The sequence below is a fragment of the Eriocheir sinensis genome, chromosome 13, assembly GCF_024679095.1.
Source record: "Eriocheir sinensis breed Jianghai 21 chromosome 13, ASM2467909v1, whole genome shotgun sequence".
Lineage (NCBI taxonomy): Eukaryota > Metazoa > Arthropoda > Malacostraca > Decapoda > Varunidae > Eriocheir > Eriocheir sinensis.
In genome coordinates, this window is record NC_066521.1 from 10,748,327 (window position 1) to 10,769,980 (window position 21,654).

General features: G+C 42.9%; 3 long non-coding RNA genes across 5 annotated transcripts; all 3 read right to left on the reverse strand.

Moving 5' to 3' along the window:
* Positions 1–1,295: 1,295 nt before the first annotated feature.
* On the reverse strand, positions 1,296–3,681 carry LOC126997965 (uncharacterized). Its single transcript, XR_007752526.1, has 3 exons — positions 3,433–3,681; positions 1,781–3,306; positions 1,296–1,310 (listed from the first exon to the last, which is right to left on the reverse strand). It is a non-coding gene; the product is annotated as an uncharacterized LOC126997965 (long non-coding RNA).
* Positions 3,682–12,507: 8,826 nt separating this feature from the next.
* On the reverse strand, positions 12,508–14,882 carry LOC126997966 (uncharacterized). 3 transcript variants are annotated; one of them, XR_007752528.1, is made up of 3 exons: positions 14,868–14,882; positions 13,875–14,224; positions 12,508–13,581 (listed from the first exon to the last, which is right to left on the reverse strand). It is a non-coding gene; the product is annotated as an uncharacterized LOC126997966 (long non-coding RNA). The 3 variants fall into 3 exon arrangements; XR_007752529.1 differs by lacking the exon at positions 14,868–14,882 and adding an exon at positions 14,426–14,440 and having other exon boundaries at positions 13,875–14,313; XR_007752527.1 differs by lacking the exon at positions 14,868–14,882 and adding an exon at positions 14,398–14,412 and having other exon boundaries at positions 13,875–14,313.
* A 1,876-nt stretch (positions 14,883–16,758) lies between these two features.
* LOC126998271 (uncharacterized) lies at positions 16,759–19,441 on the reverse strand. The gene is made up of 3 exons (XR_007752778.1): positions 18,656–19,441; positions 18,301–18,422; positions 16,759–18,214 (listed from the first exon to the last, which is right to left on the reverse strand). It is a non-coding gene; the product is annotated as an uncharacterized LOC126998271 (long non-coding RNA).
* Positions 19,442–21,654: the final 2,213 nt, after the last annotated feature.

Sequence of the window (21,654 nt, forward strand, 5' to 3'; positions counted from 1 at the left end):
ATATATATATATATATATATATATATATATATATATATATATATATATATATATATATATATATATATAATGATAGTGGAGTCTGCTTAAGTCATAGCCTCGGGCTGGGGAAGGGGATGGTGTGGTAGGGGGTGAAGAGGGCAACCAGGAGGGGGATACTGCGATATTGGAGTAGGGAAGGAGTGGTCTTTGGGTTGTTCGGGGCGTTGGTGGAGGGGCTAGAGGAGTACCCCACACTCGTCCGATTCTGTTTAACACCTTAGATATGATGACTGGATTAGGCTTAATATCACTCAGTAAGCTCCTAACATAACACATATTGCAACATGGTATATTAGCCATAAATTAGGTCCGGGTGCTAAAGGCAGTGTGTTGAAATCTCATACTGATCCAATGATTCGTTTAGGAGATATTTGCGAAAAACAGCGTTTGTCCGCCGCTGAAATGTATAGTAGCTGACAATTTGGCTTCGGGTCTGTCCAGTATTCCAGGCACGCGGGCTGTCGAACCGTCAGTCAGCAGAACGAATGAGCAATGGAGCTGAGGCTTTTCACTTGATAAAACGGTACTTCCTTCCTAGTGTTAACTTTTACTTGTGATTATAATCATGTTCGAATTTTATAATGTTACTTGGGATTTTAATTTGACAATTATCAGCTGTTGAAAATGATTTACCATTCTGTTACAAATTTATCATTGCGGACAACCGTGTTTGCCAGGATGAAAAACTTGATTTGCCTAGTCTCCGTCCAGACCACATTATTATGAATTATTAATTATGGCGCCTAATAATTGGAAACTTTTCGTTCGTGAGGAGATAATGCGTCGAAATGTAATGCATTAAAATCTGTCAGATTACTGCTGCACTGGTGCACTGAAGGAGCCTGCTATGAACATATTTTTGGACAATCTGGATGAGTCCAAGGCCGGTATTAATGAACAACTCTGGGCGTGAAGCTTTCCTCTCAGTGATAACTGCTCACAACTTGGCTCCTAATTCCTATGGTACTCGCAAAATCAGTGCTTTGCTCACGAGTTAGCTTAAAAATCGCGCGCGAAGGAAAAGTACTTATCAGGGTCTTTCAGCGGGATAGGAGCAATGTTTTGACAACACAAACAAGCACCACGGCGGAAACGACAGCAGACGGAAGATACCCACGTGAGATTTTATGGGCTCGGCGTTATGTGCTAAAACGAATATAGTGACTCAGCTAGTGGGGAGGTGTAGACTAGATAGAGAGGGCATACGCAGACTTGGTATACTTCGAAATAGGTTAATGTAGTGTTACGTCAATACTTTGAGTTATTTGCTTGTGCATAACGATTGCCATGTGAATAATATCGGGAGTACTTATACCTTGTGCATAACGATTGCCATGTGAATAATATCGGGAGTACTTATACCTTGTGCATAACGATTGCCATGTGAATAATATCGGGAGTACTTATACCTTGTGCATAACAATTGCCATGTGAATAATATCGGGAGTACTTATACCTTGTGCATAACAATTGCCATGTGAATAATATCGGGAGTACTTATACCTTGTGCATAACGATTGCCATGTGAATAATATCGGGAGTACTTATACCTTGTGCATAACAATTGCCATGTGAATAATATCGGGAGTACTTATACCTTGTGCATAACGATTGCCATGTGAATAATATCGGGAGTACTTATACCTTGTGCATAACGATTGCCATGTGAATAATATCGGGAGTACTTATACCTTGTGCATAACGATTGCCATGTGAATAATATCGGGAGTACTTATACCTTGTGCATAACGATTGCCATGTGAATAATATCGGGAGTACTTATACCTTGTGCATAACAATTGCCATGTGAATAATATCGGGAGTACTTATACGAGCAGCGACCTCCTATGGGTGATCTTGAGAGTCCATTGATATGGCCCCACCTGTCTACAATGTATCCTAGAATTTATTTAAAACTTTTGCCGCATACGGTTAAATGACTTAGTATTGTTAAGTGGATTCCATGCAATGTTGAATGAGATGATGTTCGGGAGCGAAGGCATGATCCTTCCATGCTGCGTTCAGGGACTTTTTTTTTTTTAGCTACAGCTCCCATTTATTCAGTAAAACCTTTAACTAGACGCTTAAATGCTGCAGCCGTACGTATAGTAAGTAGTTTTGGTCGCTTTTAATTTTTATTTAACACCGCGGAGATCAGATCGACTGCCACTAATTGGTCAATACACCAACTCCAAGCAAGTATAGTTGATGCTGCCGATCTAAGTTTAGTATTACTTAACAGGATGATTAGTAGTCAAATTAGATTTAAACTAAGAGTATACGCAGACTTTAGTATATGAAAATCAACGGATAAAGCGTACTTCAAAAAGTTAACTAGTGTTAACATCAAACTTAGGGAACTTAACACTCAGGCAGACAAGGGGCTCGTTGGGCAGTCAAGGAAACCAGACATAAATGGGTTTGGTTGTATTTTAGTAACAGTATTGTTGGAATCTTCGTTCCTTTAGATAGTGATAAAGATTGTATGTAGTCTCTTTAGCTCCTCTCCTGCACATTAGCCCTGAAGTTTTTTTTCGTGGGTAAGATAACTCGTTACCCCAGGACACTAGGTTACAATGGAAACGATGTAAAATAGTTTAGTGCAATGATTATACTAGAAACTTTTTACAAGCTAAATTCTAGTCGATTTAAAACCTTCTGCCGTCACACAAGTCTAAACGGTAGAGGCTAACACATCTTAAGGTAAAACTAAGCCCGGATATATATGAAGTATCAGATCATCACAGTCAATTGAGCAAATTTCATTAAGAAAAAACTATAAAAGTAGACGGCAAGTTACTTTCCACCTCAACATGGGAGCAAAGTCACATTAATACCCCATCAATAAAATACCATAATGTCGCCAACTCGGGGCAATGCACACGTGCCCCGAGCAGCCGAGCTGGTGTCAAAACGAGGTTCGGGTCTGGCCTGAGATCTTCACGACAACCCCGCTTCATCCCTGGGCCGGCCGAGGGCAGGAACGGTGCAGTCGTGGCACGGATGTGGTGTTTTTTGCGGCGCTTGTCTGGCCAAGGGAGTTTAGTAGTGGAGGAAGTTGGCTTATCTTAACGATAGACTGTAAAGGCGGGAAGGAGCGGCACCCTGTAGACTTCCTTGGACAGGGGCGGATCTGGAAGGTCTGCTTGGAGTGTGTGCCTCGTGGGTCCCATCGTTTGCCAGACTACTTCCATCACGTCCTTTTGGCATTTCTTATGTTCGCAGCCATTCCCGGAGTTCTCTCTCCACGGGTTCGTTGAATATCTGCAGTATTAAAAACTATTACAAGAACTGAAGTTGTAATTATAATAAAATTACCCTAAAATATTACCTATTCAAACTTATAATTACTTATAATTGCTATTATATTTAGTCTTCCCCTTGACTCACCACGGTAGAGCCTGCGACACTGCCAGTACCGGCACCGCCACCTCTCATAGTGGCACGCACACAAAGGAGCCCAGGTAGCAACGGCCATCTGGGCCTTAATCGATTGTAGTCCCATTGGCGACTTTCCTTCCCATTCCAAGACGTCCAGAAATCCACCGTAGTGTCCCATGGCTCAGACCCATTAATCAGAGCATCGAGCACAGAAGAGTCTGTAGATACCGCGTTGCCCTTCAGTTAAAAAACAAGTAAACGTTAACTCGTAAAAATACACTACCTTCTTAAAACAGTTATTAAATCTACAAAAACTCTTCCTCGTTAAACACGACTCACCTCTCCGCAGGCCCAGAGTAATGTGGCGAGGGCTAGCAGCTGCCGGTCCGTCTTCGACACACACACACACACACACACACACACACACACACACACACACACACACACACACACGGAAATAAAAAGTCTTCAAAAGGCCATTGACCTAAATAAGGCAGTTCCTTAGTTTTCATATTCCCAATCAGACAGGGACGCTAGCGTTCTCCAGGATGAGCTTGACAGACTATATGATTGGGCGAGGAAGTGGCAGATGGAATTCAATGTCGGGAAGTGTAGCATTTTGAGTGTAGGTAGGAATAACCCCTTACACAATTACTCCTTAAATGACACTCCTCTAAGCAGGTCTGGGCGTGAGAGAGACTTAGGAGTCCTAGTGAGCGCTGACCTCCGTCCTAGGGCTCAATGCATTCAGGCTAAAAATCGGGCAAACAGAGTACTAGGTTTCATCTCAAGGAGCATGAGCAATAGGAGCGCTGAAGTCATCTTCAAACTTTACTTAGCACTAGTTAGACCTCATCTCGATTATGCAGTTCAGTTCTGGTCCCCCTACTATAGAATGGATATTAAGATGTTAGAATCTGTACAGAGGAGGATGACAAAGATGATTCAGGGGGTGAGAAACTTGCCTTATGAAGACAGGTTGAAGCAGTTAAATCTACACTCTCTAGAAAAGCGAAGGTTGCGAGGAGACTTGATCGAAGTCTATAAATGGATGAAGGGATTTAATAAAGGGGATACCAATAAAATTTTGAGAGTGAAAGAGCCAGGTAGGACGCGTGGCAATGGTTTTAAGTTAGACAAATTCAGATTCAACAAAGACATACGCAAGAATTGGTTCACCAATAGAGTGGTGGACGAATGGAACAGGCTTGGGAGCCATGTTGTGGGTGCCAATACCATAGATACATTCAAGAAGAGGTTTGATAAAGCCATGGATGGTGAGGTAAGGTGGGGTTGAGTGTACAGGAGCTGCCTTGTATAGGCCAACCGGCCTCTTGCAGACTCCTTATGTTCTTATCACCCGATATTTTTGTCGAGCAATACCATCATCTAGCCCATGAACTGAAACTCATTTACATTTGACCTCGCCACGTGTTGATTTGCAAGGCTCAATCATCTAGAACCAGTTCTTACAGTTTCACATTTCTACCTAAGCATATCTGACACGCAGTCACCCGACAGGTTTGATTTTCTTTTCTACCTCTATAGAGTCCAGACTGTAGTCTAGAGGTATCGCAGCTTTGTTGAACGTGTGTTTCAGATGTTTCAAACGACAAACGCTTCACTGCATTCGAAAACTAGCTGACAATTTGGCTTCGGGTCTGTCCAGTATTCCAGGCACGCGGGCTGTCGAACCGTCAGTCACCAGAACGAATGAACAATGGAGCTGAGGCTTTTCACGTGATAAAACGGTACTTCCTTCGTAGTGTTAACTTTTACTTGTGATTATAATCATGTTCGAATTTTGGAAAGTTGCTTGGAAGGGGAAGACAGGAGAAGAGGTGTAGGGGGTGGGTATAGACGTCACAAGAACGTCATGTTTCATTGTATGTCTAGATGGCCATGTCAGGCATCGCCATCAGAGTCAAGAGTAAACGCCTTAATTAACCACATTGGGCAATACACTATATTGCCAAAAAGTAGGGCAGGGTGTCAAAAAAGCTGTGCCAAAATACCATACTGATCCAACACTTTGTTTAGAAGATATTTGCGAAAAACGATGCCTCACGGCATTAGTAGTTATTTATTGGAGAGAGAGAGATTTGATTTGATTTGATTTGATAAATTTATTACGCCTAAAATAGCGACAGACCAAAATACAAGTTCGATAGCTATAGGTGTCTCGCAGGACATTGACGGTATTATCTCCTCCCTGCCTCCTCTGATTTCTGCCTCTTTAAATGTTGACGATTTCGTCCTTTACGCTGCAGATTCAGATATTCCACGCCTTCAAACCCGCATTCAGTCCGCCATCGATGCTGCATCCCATTGGGCCACTGCCAATGGCTTCCGTTTCTCCCAGACCAAGTCCTGTGCTGTGTGCTTTACTCGTTCTCGCATCATTCCACACCCGCCACTCTCTCTATGGTATCCCTCTCACCTACCGCGACTCCACAATTTTTCTCGGTCTTGTTTTTGACTGCCGTCTAAACTGGAATGCACATATCGCCTCCCTTAAAACCTCCACTATCTCTCGGCTTCGGTTATTGCAGACCTTGTCACACCTCTCCTGGGGCGCAGACCGAGCTACTCTCCTCCGCCTCCACTCGGTGCTCATCCTTTCCAAACTAGACTATGGTTGCCAGGTATACTCTTCCGCTTCTGCCAGGATTCTTTCGAAACTTAACCCTGTCCATAATTCTGGCCTACGTCTGGCCTTGGGTGCCTTTTGCTCCACTCCTGTTGCCAGCCTTTACGCGGAGGCCAGTGTCCCCCCCCTTATCCACCGCCGCTCCTTGGTTACTGTCAAATCTTATACACGCCTTCTTCAGTCCCCAACACATCCACTCCTCCACCTTCCTGGCCACCTTCGCCACTCATTTCAGTCCCGTCCTAGCCTCCTCCTTCTTTTTACCCTCCGTGTCCACAACCTCCTTCAATCTATTCGTTTCTCTTTCCCCCCTATCCTTCCACTCCGTACTATTTCTTTCCCCCCGTGGCTTCTTCCCGCTCCAGTCGTTTGCCCTACTCTCCTCCCATGTTTTCGTTCGTTCCTGCCTGCAACTCTTCTCCGCTCCCTTCACATTGACCACATGTCCCAACATGCCACCGCTGTGCATGTCTACACAAATGGGTCAAAGGTCTCTATTGGCGTCGACTTTGCTGTTGTATCCACCTCTTCCTCTCTCCAGGGCACTTTACCCCCCATGGCCAGCATTCTCACTGCTGAACTTTACGCCATCCTCCTTGCCCTTGAATCTTCTTTCCATCACCTCTCTTCCTCCTTTGTTGTCTTCTCAGACTCCCTCAGTGTCATCACTTCCCTGCAATCACTCACTCCCTCACATCCAGTTGGTACACAGATCCAGGAATGGCTGTTCCGTTTTTCAACACGTAAAAAAACTGTTCAGTTCTGTTTGGTTCCTGGCCATGTCGACGTTCCAGGTAATGAACGTGCGGACTCCCTCGCTCGCTCTGCTGCCTTGACTCCTGGTAATTCCCCGCAATTCCCATTCCCGCCGTAGACCCTTGCTTCTTTGTTCCGTGATTTATGGCAGTCTTCTTGGGACTTGCAAATCGATAATAAACTCCATGCCATTAAGCCCACCGTCCTCCCATGGCCTCTCTCCACCCACCGGAACCGGCGGTGGGAAACCGCCCTTGCTCGCCTCCGTCTGGGCCACACCGGTATCACCCATGGTCACCTTATGTGCCGTGACCCTCCACCCGTCTGCCCTCGCTGTCGCTGTTCTCTGACTGTCCAATATATTTTCCTTGACTACCCTGATACATACCCCCACCGTCGTGCTGCATTCCCTGTGCTGGCCACCCTGCGACGCCCTCCAGTGCTTACCGATTTCCTGGGAGACTCTCCCACCTTTTCTGCCACTGATATAATGACCTTCCTTACCACCCTTCGTCTCTTACCTCTGATCTAAGTACTCATGACTGTTCCTAGTGCCATATAGCCTTTTAGGCTTGGTGCTGGTACCTTTCATAATTCAATTCAATTCGCAGGACATTAAAATACACACACACACACACACACACACACACACACACACACACACACACACACACACACACACACACACACACACACACACACACACACACAAATATATATATATATATATATATATATATATATATATATATATATATATATTTATATATATATATATATATATATATAAGAAACTGAAAGATTTACATTTAATAACCACCAAAATAAGGAAATCTCATTAGAATCAAGTCCAAATTATCATCCTGAAGTAGATATTTACAAACATGGGTTAAATCCTGTCCCTGCGGTAATAGGTCTTTCATTGTGGGGCAGGCAAGACAATGTTGAAAGAAAGAGGAAGTGGTACAAATATGGGCTACCATTTTTTTTCTCCAAATATCTTTTAGTTTTAACGTCGGTTAAAGAAACTAACATCCGCAATACAAAATATGTTATGTTTACTATACGCTAAGCATGCAACGTCCTTTAATTCTGTAAAATACTTTTTTTTTTTTCAGTAACTCAAAATCAGTGTGTTAAATGGTGGTGCAAATATGGGCTACCTATATTAAATATATTTAATGGAGTATATAAACGGGTTAAAAGTGGAAAAACTGAATGCCACAGGTACCTATAATTAATTACTTTGTCATACACAGCCGTAAGTAATCACAGATGAAAGATAACTTACTCTTTTTCAGTACTGTAATAAAATATTCCCGTATTTGTTATATGAAAACATGTTTAGAAAAAAAAAAGCTTTTAACTTGTAATGATATACAACAGGGACACACACATCCATCCATCTCAGCTCCTGCACATTCACTGTGTGCCCGCAGTGAACACATCATACACTGAACCCACAGTTCACCTCTTTTATTATCAGAAAACTTCCTGTCACAGAAAAGGCAGGCAGCATCTTCATCTCCTGGCTTTTGTGTCCCAACAGGCATTTCTATCTCACTGTCTCACTGTCAACGTTCTGTAAAATACCTTCATGTCCACTGTCTGAATCTTCAGTATATACTTTCCTACCAATTTGGTGTTTCTCTTTATTAGAGTCTTTAGAGTCTTTTCTTTGGTCTGCTATTCCTTGAACCAAAAATCTGACATTTGACTTCTTTAGAGATTCAATTAGTGATTTCTTGTAAAGTTTTCCTGTTATGGGACACGCCCCAGCTCTCTTCCGACCCCAGTTACTCGTCTTCTTTCTGATGGCTGGAGCCCATATTAGCACCTGGTGGGTAGCCCATATTTGCACCTGGTAGGGTAGCCCATATTACCAGCATCAAACCATATTTTAAATATGAGTAGTATCAACAGATGTTTGATATATGCGAATAAAATATATGCTGACTTTAAAGTTCAATTCTTAAACTTATCATTTGACCTTAGAAAGTAAATTAATAAGGTAGCTAATGCATGGAAAAAAATAAGAAAATACCCTTTAAATTTTTTTTTAACACGGTGATAAAAATGATCATGAGCGTCACGCATCTGTCCAGTGGGCTGATCGCCGCCCAACTGAATACAAAAGTTCGTTGCCTTGAAAGTAATGATTCATACGTCTGTATGATTCATAGCTAGAATCTCGTTTGCCCATATTTACACCCTAGCCCATATTTGCACCACTTCCTCTATTGGTGTTCGCTAGGTTGCATAATTTACATGTGGAATAGTGTGGCATATCAACCTGGGAGATCTGCTACACTGGTCAGTAACCTAACCTAATCTGTACACTTGTGACATTGTGTCTACGGACCATGAGTCCATGGCGACGATATTTGTGTGTGGTGTCAATGAAGGCGTCGTAGTGTCGGATGGATACACTGTCAGCACGCTCAGAGATCCTGCGATTCACTATACGGGCATTAACATCTGACACCAGCGTGCACTTGTAGCACCGTAAGGAGAGCGGGACACGTACTGCAGGCAGGTAAGGCCACATGCAGCCGTAGCGAGACCTTCCACGGTATCATTAGCCGTGAGTCCCACATGAGAGAGAGAGAGAGAGAGAGAGAGAGAGAGAGAGAGAGAGAGAGAGAGAGAGAGAGAGAGAGAGAGAGAGAGAAACACTGTAATTTAGATTTTCTAACCGTACACATCAAAACATTTTATGTTGCGGGTTGTCCATAAAGCACCGCATTTTTTATTTATTTATTGGATGATATATTTAACTATTGAATTGTGAAATGTTTTGCTTGAGCATATTAAAGTGTCATTTGTCTGTACGTTATAGAAGAAATGAAGGCGACGTTCCAGAAAGTTTTCGCCAAGCGTCCCTCGGAAGAAATCATCTATGCTCTAAATGGCTGATGTTGAAGGTAAGGAATCCTAAATGCTGGGACGGAGTATTTGTGGTAGCTTCTTTACGTACGTGTGATGTCAGTCCCATCCATGCAGGGCATAGCGGAGCCGTAGAATAGCGCCATGTTAACAAACGAGCCGCGCTAAATTGATATCTGTGCTGATACACAAAAAAATGTGTGCTCTAGACACTTCGAGATCCTTACCACATCTAGAGCACACAACAAAAATTCCATCAACATCAGAATATCGCGCGACTATGATAAAGACGGTCAAACTATTCCATGGCTCTGGGGCGAACCACAACAAGCCTGACCGCACCGTTGAGTCTCATCCCACTGAGAAGCGGCGTTAATAACCCTTGGCCAAACCTACATCGATCCCTCTGATGTCCTAAATGCGACAACCCACCCTTGTTCTCGTTGTTGCAGTTTTCGAATCATACCGCCTTAACAGTTTTTGGATTTACCACGAGTTAAGTAAGCACTAAAGCAGTGGTTCTTAACCTGGGGGCGCGCCCCCCTAGGGGGGCGTAAGTGATTTCCAGGGGGGGCGCGAGCCTCAGGTGAAAAGTATACATTTTTTCAGTTATGTGCTATTTTCTTGACAAGAGCGTGGGGCAGTACTGTAAAAATAAGTTTATGAAATAATGCAGAAGTGTTGTCGTTACTAATTCTTGTTTTCAAAAGTCTCCCAAGCATACCATTTTCCGTTTACATTGACCCCCCTCTGATTGAGTGAAAAGAGCAAGAAGAGCCATAACATTGGAGTGTGTCTCATAAAACCAAGTATACTCTGTGCAGCAGAACTCGTGCTATGGAAAGATAGTACAAACAAGCTTTCCCAAATTTCTCTGTCAGACGATACAGTCAAGAAAAGGATCGATGAATTGTCTCAAGATATCACAGATCAAACTCTCGACCAAGTAAGAGCCTCCCCTGTTTTTGCCATCCAGTGTGATGAAACGACTGATATCGCTCAGTGTTCTCAGTTACTGATGTGTGCTCGTTTCATGTCAGGCAACAATATAAAAGAGGAAATTCTATTATGTCACCCCATGGAAGGTTGCACAACAGCAGAAGCTATTTTTCATAATTCATCTAACTTTTTTCAGGAAAATAAACTTTCTTGGGACTCGCTGGTAGGCGTATGTACTGATGGAGCTCCAGCCATGCTTGGTCTGCAGTCTGGGTTCGTCACAAAGGTGAAAGAAAAAAATCCCTCAGTAATGAGTACACACTGCATACTTCATCGTGAAGCCTTAGCATCCAGAACTTTGCCTGCTGAAATGAGGGATGTCCTGAACGTGGCTATCAAGGTAGTCAACTTCATCAAAGCTGGAGCCTTAAACAGTCGTCTCTTCAAACTGCTGTGTAAGGATATGGAATCCGAACATGAAGCCTTGCTTTTTCACACAAACGTACGATGGCTATCAAAAGGGAACATGCTTGGACGGCTTTATGAGCTACGACAAGTAGCAATATTTCTAGATTCAGAGCAGAAGGCAAACCTTCATGACAAACTCCAGTCTAAAGGCTTTCAAATAACTAGCTTACCTGGTGGACGTTTTTGAAGCATTGAATGCTGTGAACCTTAAACTACAAGGGAAAAACATCAACATCATCATGCATCATGACACCATTCGAGCCTTCATGGCCAAACTCGACCTCTGGAAATGTCGAATTCAGCAGGGAAATACAGCCAGTTTTAGGAACTTGGATTCTGCTGTCGCTCACAGTAACCTTGACTCTGAGTTAAAGAAACAAATAATCACTCATCTAAGTGACTTGAAAGCAAAATTCATCAGATACTTCCCAAATATAGACGAGAAGCGTGAAGCCTGGAAATTCATCAAGAACCCATTTCAATGTGAGGTAGCTGATGTTGTCCAGGAGTTCCTCGAGTTGAAGTTAAACTCCTCAGGTAAAGACTTCAAAGATATGGATTTGGAGACGTTCTGGGTCAAGTATCTTCCTGTTTACCCTTTGATCTCACATCAGGCTCTTCGGATTCTAACAATGTTTGGATCCATGTATCTGTGAACCTGCATTTTCCACGTTCGCTGCTATCAAAACCAAGTATATAAACCGCCTGAACGTTGAAGGGGATTTACGTTGTGCACTCTCAAGCATTCGACCACGTATTCAAGATCTGGTAGCTAAGAAGCAGTGTCAAATATCTCAATAACCATGTATTCAAGATCTGGTAGCTAGCTAAGAAGCCGTTCCAAATACCTCATTAACCATGTATTCAAAATCTGTTAGCATTAAAACATTGGTGTCATATCTCACTAATGTGTAATTTTTTTTATAAATCTGAGTAAAATTTGTCTTCTGTTAGCATTAAAACATTGGTGTCATATCTCACTAATGTGTAATTCATGCATAGTAAATGGACCCAAATTTTTTTTTTTTAAATCTGAGTAAAATTTGTCTATAGATACAAGGGGGGCGTGGAGGGAAAGAGCAGCTCCTAGATGGGGCGTGGTAGTAGAAAGGTCGAGAACCACTGCACTAAAGCATCACCTGTGAGTAATTCGATAAACTGCATCTTCTCTACCCTTGTGTTCCCTTCCTGGCTCCTGAGGATTATTATTATATAGGGTTGAAGAACTTAGAAATTTCATGGTTCCATTATTGCACTTTTTTTTTGAGTGTTAAAGATTGCACGGTAGGGGAGGAGGTGAACACTTGCTGCAGACAGCAGATCCACCCCAAGTGTCCCCAACCACATATTTAGCCGACTTGGGAAGGTTTAAGGAAATTAGCAGATTTCTGTTGGTCACTTTACTAAGATGCTATTAGGAACACTGATACGCGCCGAGGACGTGAACGAGGGCCCCGAGTGCGTGGCTGGCTCACACGCCGCTCGCGGGACTCACGTTCAGCCCGATTACAAAATTTGTGAAGCATGATTGCCTAAAATAGTAACCACAGAACTTTCGTATAGACAAAAATAATCACATTACCCTACATTAAAATTAGTTAAAAAATATGCACAGAAGTCTACTTAAAAAATATGCACAGAAGTCTACTTAAAAAATATACACAGAAGTCTACCATTTATAATACATTGCTAGAAAGCATGCGAGAAAAAGCCAACAGCCTTTAATAAGGATTTTGACATGCACAGAAGTCTACTTAAAAAATATACACAGAAGTCTACCATTTATAATACATTGCTAGGAAGCATGCGAGAAAAAGCCAACAGCCTTTAATAAGGATTTTGACAAACTAGGACTTAACTACAAAGTGCTGCTTACTCCAAGGAAGGCGCAAAGCAGGCGCAAAGCAGTTTTTGGTGATTTAGTTTTTGGTGATTTAGCATTTTTTATTGCATTGTCTGTCACCCGCGAGTCCCACGTCATTCCTGGACCGGCCGAGGAGCGAGGCGGGACGCGGCAGGACACTGTCGAGCACGTCTCCGGTCGTGCACCTTTCGGAGACGTGCTCGACCGAGATCATTCTGACGACCAGTGGTTTGCTACGGCGAGTAAAGTGGCCAAGAGGACAGTTTATCCCGAGCTAAGGCGAGTGAGAAGATTCATTCATTCCAATTTGCGGAGCTTGTCTTAGTTCGGCGATTCGTCCAGGTGGAGAACGAAGACTTTGAAGGAAATTCACCTCTTCCTGCCTCGGGCTAGTCCTTCACCGTTTTCGCCCTTCGCCTTATTAATGGATTTTCCACAGTCCTGTACCGGATTGTTGTGCCAATGGAGGCGGCAGGAAGGGAACGAGGCGGTGGCAGTGGTGGTGCAGTAGGAATTTTTCGGGCAGTTTGCAAATAACCACAGTTGCGAGTCACGCACCGCTTACAGCCCAATACAAGGTGGGCACACAAGTAACCTGTGGAAGAGTCAAGGAGTATCAATTATTAGTTCACGCACAATGACGTTGACAACGGTGGACCCGTTAGTGTAAAACTTCACACTGTACCGTGCTTGGTAGTGACGTACTTCCGTACAGTAGCGAGTAAGTTAATCTGCCTCCGTACAGTAGCGAGTAAGTTAATCTGCCTTCGCAAGGACAGTGTGCTCAGATTATTAGGGCTGTTACTTCACAAATGTCACTTAGTTCCTACACAATGTAAAATGGTAAATAGTATAGTCTAAACGAAGACTTCGACATTGGAAACTTACCAGAAATCCTTAATCCTATTGCAACGAATCCAAGGAAGAGTAGCAGGAGGAGGGCGAATGTAAAGCCAGATTTAATGGCGAAGCTTGCCGCCTTTACTCTTGCAAGGTAGATCTCTTCGGTAATGTCGGCTTCGTCGGTATATTCAACTTGTTCATCAGAGAAGTACACACACTCGACATCCAGTTCTTCGTTGGAGGTGTCAAAACTTTGGATTCTAAAATTCCCACGTTCCAGACCACCGCCCTTGTAAAAGTCACTTCCATTGAAGTAGAAATTCATGGTATCCAGTGTAAAGTGTAACCCTGCAAGTGTTGAGTTCAGGTCCATTGCGACGGGCACCTATTCACGTCTGAAGAAAAGGGAAAAAAATGGTAGGTATGTAAAGTTACTGTTGACAAAACTAACCCCGACAAGCACGACTTAAATTATGGCAAAAACCTCACCGAAATAGAATTATGGCAAGAACCTCACCGAAATAGAATTATGGCAAGAACCTCACCGAAATAGAATTATGGCAAGAACCTCACCGAAATAGAATTATGGCAAGAACCTCACCGAAATAGCAACTACAACTCATTACGACTACAATCCATTAAGTCAACTACAATAATAAGGTGCATCCAAGTTATATAAGGGCAATGGTTATCAAGTTTAAACATGTGGCCAGCGATGCACCCCAAGAATAAAAATTCTAAAGACATAGTTCAAAATGTAAAAAAAATGCCGATTTAAAAACTAGTTTGCTAGACTTCATTACAAGAATTATTAGTCCCACAAAAACTCATTACGCGAGGCTATAATACGGAAAAGGTTGTCCCAACTCAGAATTAAACGATTTTTTTTTAATTATGTCAATGGAATAAGAAAAATGTCAATCTGAAGTGCAGGAGCAAACTAAAAATTTTCAAGACTAACAGACTGACCAAACTCTCACACCTTCCCTCGCAAACAAACCGTCAGTAAAAAACCTCCACATGGACCAAGGTACTTACCCCTCCGGTGGCCTGCCGCTGTATGAACCTGATATGAAGGCTGCCAACCTCTACAACACACACACACACACACACACACACACACACACACACACACACACACGGTTCAGTTCCTACGAAGATTCGAATGAACCCAAATGCGATTCATCTGTCAGCGAAGAGATGAGAAGTTCCTTGTTTAACGTGAGAGAGAGAGAGAGAGAGAGAGAGAGAGAGAGAGAGAGAGAGAGAGAGAGAGAGAGATTCCACAGGTGATTCGCATCTCGAAATTGAGCAGAAAAATCGTTCCAGTCGAGCATGGACGAAGAAACGTATTCCCAGAACCAGTACTCTTGACACAAGCTTTCGAGGATAAAGGTCAGAGGTCGGAGCTCCAAAAAAGAGGTGAAGACAATCAAGAGCGACATATAGCCGCTCCAGGCACTCGACAACGCCTCCTACGCTTCCTTATATTACTAAAGTTTATTCATGTTTGTTGTCAGCTGAGGTGGAATAGACTCTAGAAGTGGTTATTGCCTCACTTGTGGAAGGTGGAGCGAATTGCATCGTTTTTACCCTGTGGCAGCGTGGTTGTTTATGATTACAGCCTCAAACATAGGCTATTAATCAAGTTATTTACTATTTTTTTTCTAATTATAAAAAGTCAAAGTAATAAACAATAATATAATCACTTGGAAAGGAGAGAAAAGAAAAATATCGGATAAAAGATTCTACTCTGATTCAAGACACAGCCAAGTTTGATCCAAGGTATCGTTTTTTTTTATGAATAACCGAAGCTGTTCATGATGGTGCGAGGAAAGGTTAGGCCACACGAAGGAACAGATATATGAGTGAAAAAAAAAAAGTATTAATGGAGTGGGCTTTTTTTTTTTTTTTTTTTTTGAGAGGAATTTAAATTAAAAAATAATCAATGTGTACCAGGCTGGGAAGACATCGTTAGAGTGCGGAGGGAGTAAAGTTGGGGCATACGCTACAGCTGCGCGTGGCCTCCGTGCTCATCTCCGTCGCATTAGCAGGGAGGGAGTATTAATAGCACCAGCAGTAGTAGAAGTATCAGCAGCAGCAATAGCGGTAGTAGTAGTAGTAGTAGTAAACTACTACAAGTTACTGTCAGATAGTCGTAATAGCGAGAAAAAAAAGTAGCATTTTAAAGTGGAAAAGTAAAACGGGTAAAATCAACCAAAAAAAAAAAAAAAAAGATATATGAGAAGCAACGACAACGACGACATCAACTCCTCATTGCCGACCTAATGAACGATCTGCCAGTGAGCCGTGTGGCGGGGTACGCCACAACGCTGCCGGGCTCTGGCCAGCCATAGACCATGTGGGCATAGGCTGGACCTTGGGCTGGATACGCCCTTAAAGCGATGCCGATGCTCGTGTCGCATTTTTCTTCTATGCTTGAGAACATAATCAGTCTGAAAAATATGATATGCTTCAGTCTTATTTTTACCCGAATAGACCATTCATTTAAAACTTTGTGGTTCAAAAGTTGGAATGATTTTTCCTTTACAACTACTGAATATGTCTAGACATGTATATTAAATATGTATGTTTTTTCAAGCACCTATTACACAGAAGTACTTGCAAATTGTTTTTTCTTAGAGTTTCCTCCGCCAGGCAGAGGTAACCATTCTACCAAAGCAAATTCAACATGTCCCCGAATTAGAGTGACAGCATCACCGGTAGAGACACGAAACGGTGTACGACTCGTGGTGTGGAGGCCAGCATCGCCGGACTCGAGTTTCTCTGGCAGGCACGAGTTGGGCGTCATTAGTTTAATAAAACACTTTTCGTCAGCTCTTAAATTATGCAGCTAGTGCTTGTTTTTTATATACAAGTGTCAATTCTTAAATAATGGTCAATTAAAAGAGGTAAATCAATATCACGATGTTTATAATGTACTTTATTGGCAAAAATTACAGACGAACACTTTAGACATAGTTCAAATTATCCTAGGACTCACTTTACCTCATTTATATTAGGAACCAATTACCTCAGTCATGTTAGTAAGCAATTACGTACAAAACATTTTAGCCTGAACTCGAGGCGGCAGTTACAAAGGTGTAGCATTACAAACTACTTTGAGGTTAATATCCTAAACCAAGTTTCATTGAAGGGAAAGCTTAGCGATTAGTTAATTGGTAAAATATCACAAAAATAGCAAAGGGAGTAATTTGAACTAGTCTTTACAATTTGGACAACCCTGAAGATCCTAAATTTTTTTTTTCTTTTTTGGTGAAAAAGTTTGATAGAATACTGATCACCAGTTAAACGAAAATTTAAATAAGCTAAGATATATTCAAAGTAACTTCACCTACGGATTAGTAGTTTAATAAAATGCATATCTTAAAATGCATATTTTTAAGCATTTTAAGTAAATCTTATTTATGATGCACATCTTGAGCCATTTTAAGTGCATCTTTTATAATGGGAAACTTGTGAAACCTTTGCAGATAGTCTAATAAAACCATGGACTCACGAAAACGGCTTTATTAATATTTACTACGTAAAAAAATCTGTTAATTTCTGTTAAGGATTAAAACTACTTAAATTTGAATATAGATTAAGATTATCATAAGAACGTCAGGTCCGTAAAGTGCGTGTTTTATGTTAATTTTGTTCAGGAAAATCTTGCTTTGATTATCTTTGTATATCGTATGTGTAGCTTTTTTCCAAACCACTTGAAGTGTCAAGCCTTAATGTGATTTTAAGATTCGCATTAGATCCGTGGTTTTAAGATTTAAAATCGATGTTTAAGTTACTCCAAAAGCAATAAAAATTAAGTAAAATGAATGACACTAAAGTTGAAGAAGCATCTGGCCGTCAGAGACAAACAAGAAACAGAGGCAGAAAGATGCGAGAACAGGCGCCCGTCACCTCCCCGCCCTCCATCACGTCACCAGCCCCAGGACGAAGGTCACGTAGTTTCAAGATTAAAAATCGATGTGCAAGTTACTCTAAAAGCAGTTAAAATTGAAATAAAAGGACTAGCTTCTTACTAAAGAACAGCGTTAATGGGACATGTGCCCACCAACCTCCATCACGGTCACCAACAATCAGAGGGCGCCAGACGGGGGAGGGCCACGTCAAAGCTGTTGACGTTATTCCTGTCCGTTGCTGGACTCCCGCCCAGCCCTTCGCAGATACGAGATGTCCGGCATGTCAGGGAGATGGCGACTATGGTTTCTAAAGAGGTCTGGCACTGGCAGGGCGTAGCATAGAGAGGTAGGACAAGCGTTGGGGTGAAGCATTCGAAGCGTCTGCATGCGTACCCTCCAGTGCTAATGTCGATCGGAGAACAGAGAACAGCTCTTCTACTTCAACAGCGTTCTGAATCCCGTTGCCTGTAAAGTTTCACATGATTATGAGGAGCGGGAGGAGGTTCGGTATACATGTCGTCAAACATCAGTGACCCACCGTTCATACATACCTGCGTTCATTATTTCCTGCACCACGGGATCAACATCGTCCACGGCTGCCACATCCGTTCAATGATCCCACGATGCGCCTTTCGGGCTAATCGGTCCTGCTTCAAGTTCATGTACTTCCACCCTGAAACACTAGGTAGATTAGAGGCGCACCTATACAACACCTCGACGCCTGCTAACTTTTTATATACAAGTGTTACACCCGAGGATCGAGGGAAAGCTAAGAACGGAAGCAACACCTGCCCAACATTTTAAAATGAGCCTGGTACTTGTATACAATGTTAGTCCAGATTTACTGAATTTGTCAGTGTAACATTCGTACCTTTGTCCACTTAACTGTACATTAGTCATACTTACAGAACTGCAGCATATGTAAGTGTGGTGCGAGTAAGCGTAACTATTCTTGGTCCACGCGGTGATGCAACTGGGGGGGTTTAGGTCTGTACAGAGACAGAGGAGACCTGGTGGATACGGTTGCGCTGGATGGAGATACGAGGATATGTAGTGGAAGGTGTTGGGGAAGTGGCCGTGGAGAGGAAGGTTGTTACTCGAATGTTTTTACAAAGTTCGGTGTGGGAAGTTTGAGAGGCCAAGAGAATGCAAGGCGAAAGGTCGGCGTAGAATGCCAAAGTATTCCTGCTGGTGTTTGGCGCACAAAGTCCAGGGAGGGCGTTTGTGAGTGACATTGCTTCAGTCACATCTCCGCTGGTAGGGTCGGTAACAGTAGTCACGAAAGTCTGCCATGTTTCACAGGTGGCGTTCAAATAGCTTGATGAACGCTCGCAAACCACTAGCGTACCAGCAGCGTCTCCTGAAGCTGATAATTGTACTCCCAACGTCAGAAGTGGAATCAAGGTAATCGCCAAGAACATAAACACCATTTTCCTGACCGGGTTAACAGCGGTGTTGGCAAATAGATTAATTGGCTCGCTAATGAACTGGCGTCCCATCATGAGTTTTTTTCCGAAAAATCAGTCTTAGTCTAACGCTCCCGTCACTGTTAATTTAAATGTCTTCTCACATCCACTGTTACGTATTACTTCCATCCAACTCTTCTGTCCCGCCCTACTGTCACTGGTGTTTAGGTCGCTGCTGACCAGCGATACCCCGCACCCAAGAAGGCCCAGGCAGGAATCGCAGGTATCAAGTGCAGACCTTCCGGCCTCTCCTATGCCAGAAAACGTTTCGAGCTTAGTTGAAAATCCGGCCAGTAGATGGGAGTGGGCGCCGAGCTCAGAGAAGTTTCGTGTGACGTCACGCCAATCCATGACATCACGGCCGCGGTGCATTATGGGTTGGCGGGATCAGCTAATTCTTGTTTGAGGTTTATTGGCCACTGGCTTGACGGGCCTCAAGTTTCCAGCCTCATTTTGTTGTGTTCTCGGCACGTACTGGTGGCCCGTCTGAGGACAGAAATGCCACATCTTTGCTGCGTTGTTGGGTGTGGTAATAAGTCTGATAAACACCAAAGTTTATCGCTTTACCGCGTGCCTAAAATACCAACGCGGCAGGGTGAGCGGGAGTGAGTTAATCGCTCAAAGAAGAAGTCTATGGTTAGCGAGCATCTCCAGAGCCCAGACTTCAAGCCCTGAACACTGGAGAGTCTGTGGAAAGCACTTCATGACATGTAGGAATGGTGTTTCAGTCATACACAATAACGAGTAGAGACAGTGTTTCCTCAGTCCTTGTGAGTGCTTCCAGTGTCAACATATAACACACCTGCAGATTCAGATAGTTTATTCCAGTGGTGTCAAGCAAAGATCAGTGACTTTGCACGACAGTGAAGTGAATTTTCACTTGTTTGTCAAGTTATTTAGCCTTTATTAAGAGTTCATTCCTCATGACTATGGTACCTACTTGTATGGTAGGTATGAGTGATGAAGTTGGAAAGTTTCGTTTAGTCGGCGCAACATCTGTGGTCATATGCCGGAGAGAGACAGAAGGGGAAGGAATTATAGAAGGGAACAGATCCCAAGAGACGGGACACAACCCCCGATTAATACCTGGTACCCACTCAGTGCTGGGTGGACAGGGGCGTAGGGTATCGGAAAAGCCGCCCAATTTTTTCCACTCCGCCCGGGAATCGAACCCGGGCTCTCTCGGTTGTGAGCCGAGTGTGCTAACCACTGCACCACGAAGCCCCCGTATGAGTGATGAAGAATGTTGACACTTTGATACATTAAATATTATTAGATATGTTGCCAGCATCATTGTTCAAGTATTAGTTACTGTTAGATATGTTGACAACGCTTTGTGAATATCCAACCCCCAACTAAAAGTGGGTTAGCTTGTGTGGTAGGTAGTTACAAGTGCAGATGAGTGTTGGCACTCTCTGAAGCATCACTTATTGTTAAATATGTAGATAAAGTCTTTGTTGAAGCACTATGTAGTCATTGTTAGGTATGTAGACAGTGCGTATCTTTGTGAAAGCCATTTCTTCCTCTAATGCTTGCCTTGGTTTCCACGTAAAGCTGCCGTATTTTAGGGCAACTAAGCCTGATTTAAGTGACCATCCTCTCATAATAAGTCCTGTCCAGCAGAGAGCGAAAAATAATATTAGGAGTATATACTCCATTTACTATGATTCCCCAACGAGGCACGGTCTCTTACTCACTCACTGGTCCCCCAGCAAGGATAGACTGTCACACGTGGCGGCCATGTTTACTTCGTGACGTCATGAAAACGTCACAAGATCACGTGAGTGAAAATACTCTATTAGGTGTACTCGGTGCATTTTATAAAGAATGTGTTTGTTTCATGCGTATTGGACAGTTTCGTTGCAAATTTACAACATTCACACGTGACGACAGCCTCCAGTAACGACCGATCCTTCCCCCTCACCCCCGCACCACAAGGAGATGCATACAACCAAAATAAACAACATAAGTGAGCTGCTGTGTGAAAATGTTAATGCACGGAAAGTCGATAATTTTTTAAAGTAAACAAAACTTGATGAAAGAGAATGAGCGGGGAAACACTGTGCTAAGGGGAAGGAGGGGGGTGAAAACTGAACTGGGGAGTTTTGACAACGCAGGAAAATAAATGAAGCAAGAGCATTGGAACAACTAGTCTTAAATAATGATGAATAGTATAGTACATTTCTGGTGCACATTGCATGGATAGTTTTGCGGCAATCCAATAGTTATGAAAAAATTACTTCAGCCGCCCCATCTTCCGTGTGGTGCTGCGGCCGGTGCGTCCAGCCGTTCATCCGCAGGCCGCGATTCGAAGCCGGACAAAGCCAACTGCCAAGCTCCTTCACGGTCGTTATGTACATAGTCGGTTGATGTCCAGTGAAATAAGTAAAAGCTAACTACGCGGCGGACAATAATAAATAGAGGAAGATAAACCTCTTA